Genomic DNA, 2,500 nt, shown 5'->3' on the forward strand with positions numbered 1-2,500 from the left:
TTATGCCGTAACGAGTAGGACGTGCGCGGCGGAGTGCGCAGAAGGGTCTGGGCGTGAGCCCGCTTGGAGCCTCCGTCGGTGCAGATCTTGGTGGTAGTAGCAAATACTCCAGCGAGGCCCTGGAGGACTGACGTGGAGAAGGGTTTCGCGTGAACAGTAGTTGCTCGCGAGTCAGTCGATCCTAAGCTCAAGGAGAGATCTTATGTCGATGTGGCGTGTTTTTTTTTTATGTATGTATATATATATATATATAAACTGAATAACGCCCTTCGAGCGAAAGGGAATCCGGTTCCTATTCCGGAACCCGGCAGCGGAACCGTTTCAATAATCGTTCCCTCGTTTCAAAGCGAGTGTTCGACGGGGTAACCCAAAGTGGCCTGAAGACGCCGCCGAGGGGTCCGGGAAGAGTTTTCTTTTCTGCCTGAGCGTTCGAGTTCCATGGAATCCTATAGAAGGGAGATATGGTTCGGAACGCGAAGAGCACCGCATTTGCGGCGGTGTCCGGATACTCTCTGCGGACCTTGAAAATTCAGGTGAGGGATGTACGTGGAGATGTCGCGCCGGTTCGTACCCATATCCGCAGCAGGTCTCCAAGGTGAAGAGCCTCTAGTCGATAGAATAATGTAGGTAAGGGAAGTCGGCAAATTGGATCCGTAACTTCGGAATAAGGATTGGCTCTGAGGACCGGGGCGTGTCGGGTTTGGACGGGAAGCGGATGCGGCCGGTGCCGGGCCTGGTCGAAGCTCGTTCGTCTCTCGGGACGTTCGTGCGGAATCCGGACCCGCGTTCCGGCCTTCCGCGGATCTTCCTAGCCGTAAGGCCGCGTCGGTTTCGTCTCGTGCGCGATCGGCGCGGTTCTGTACGACCGCCGTTCAACGGTCAGCTCAGAACTGGCACGGACAAGGGGAATCCGACTGTCTAATTAAAACAAAGCATTGCGATGGCCCTCGCGGGTGTTGACGCAATGTGATTTCTGCCCAGTGCTCTGAATGTCAACGTGAAGAAATTCAAGCAAGCGCGGGTAAACGGCGGGAGTAACTATGACTCTCTTAAGTAAGCAAACCTGCGGTATTGGCCCATGGCGGTTGTGTCTGCACACATATGAAAATATGTGGGCAACCTTGACTGATCAATGTGGCATTGTCTTGGTGGAATGCTCACACCCCTAACGGGGAAGATGTTGTCTTAGATACTCACGGGTTGGTCGTAGCACGAATTTCCGAGCCCGCCGGCTAGCTTCGGGGATGCGAAGAATGCGCGGCCAGCCCGTCAAAGGGGAAGAGTGACTTGTCACGACGCCCAACTCCTATCCACAGCCTGCCCGTGGCGCCGCTGCCAAGCTGATGTGGGAGGGGGGGATCCGCACCTAAATTAGGCAGCCCGATAGTAGCCGTTGCGGTGCTGCATGCCTCGTTGGTGCAAATATCCTAATCCACTCGTCGACGAGGCCACAAGCGCTATTCCATTGCGGTCTCCACCATCGCCGATACGGTCCTCACGGATACGTCTGCGGTGGTGGAGACCGGAATCAGGCTTGACCCTGGATTCTCTTTGAGTGGTGCGACAGCCTTCCATCTTAAGGTTGTAATCCAGGTGGTGACTGCGAGGTGAGATTCCTCGCAGTAGTCCCGATGGTTGGTCTCTACGGAGACCTTCAAGCCTAGCGGTTTTCTTCGGTTGGGACCTTGCAAAAACCGTGGGCGAATCCCGTGGTTGGGTTTGCGGCCCGACCATATGGGAGATCTAACCGTTGCAAAAAGTCCAAATAAGAAAATATTGGGCCGCCCCGATCTTCCACAGGAGTCGGGGAGCACGGTCAGTTCTTCCCCGGTGGTTCGATCTGGCGTTCCCGGCGGGAACGCTGGGCGGCCACTTGGATGGACCTGTCCAATGTGTGGACGTTCTTTTGGAACCAAGACGGGGTTGGGTGTTCACAAACGTAGAGCCCACCCCGTCGAGGCCAATGCGGAGGCTGCTCCAGCGTTGGTGAAGCGCAGGTGGAGTGAGGAGGAATTGCTTCTCATGGCTCGAGTCGAGGCGCAACTTACGAGGGAAACCGGGAAGTGTCCGAACGCAGACCTTCTCGCCAAACTGCCCCAACTCCGTAGGACGTTGGAAGCAGTTAAAGGCCAACGCCGGAGTGCCAAATACAAAGGACTTGTGAAAACATGTCTGGAGGAGTTGGCACTCTCGGAAGTTGAGCCCAACGCGAGAAGGGGTTCGCGCACCGAACGGACCCCGGAAGTGCTGCCTACGAGAGAGTCAGAGAGCGCCTCCGAAGACCCACCTGACGATGAGCCACGCCGTACAGCCCAAACCCCTGTCAGCTCGAACGCGGCGCAAGTACTGGAAGATCTCCTTCGGGAGATTGAGAGACGGAAGCGGCGCTGCGAGCCTGGGGCGAAGGCTAGGAGACGTCTCCGCCGTAAGAATAATGGATTTGACTACCCGAGTGCGTCAGATTTTCGGTCTAGCCGCAGGCGGAGACGAGCTGAGTACG

The 2,500-nt window shown here is 56.3% G+C and overlaps 1 pseudogene; it reads left to right on the forward strand.

Moving 5' to 3' along the window:
• LOC126777421 (large subunit ribosomal RNA) overlaps positions 1 to 2,500 on the forward strand; it is an 8,095-nt pseudogene that overhangs the window by 1,705 nt on the left and 3,890 nt on the right.

The sequence above is a fragment of the Nymphalis io genome, chromosome 22 (assembly GCF_905147045.1).
Source record: "Nymphalis io chromosome 22, ilAglIoxx1.1, whole genome shotgun sequence".
NCBI lineage: Eukaryota > Metazoa > Arthropoda > Insecta > Lepidoptera > Nymphalidae > Nymphalis > Nymphalis io.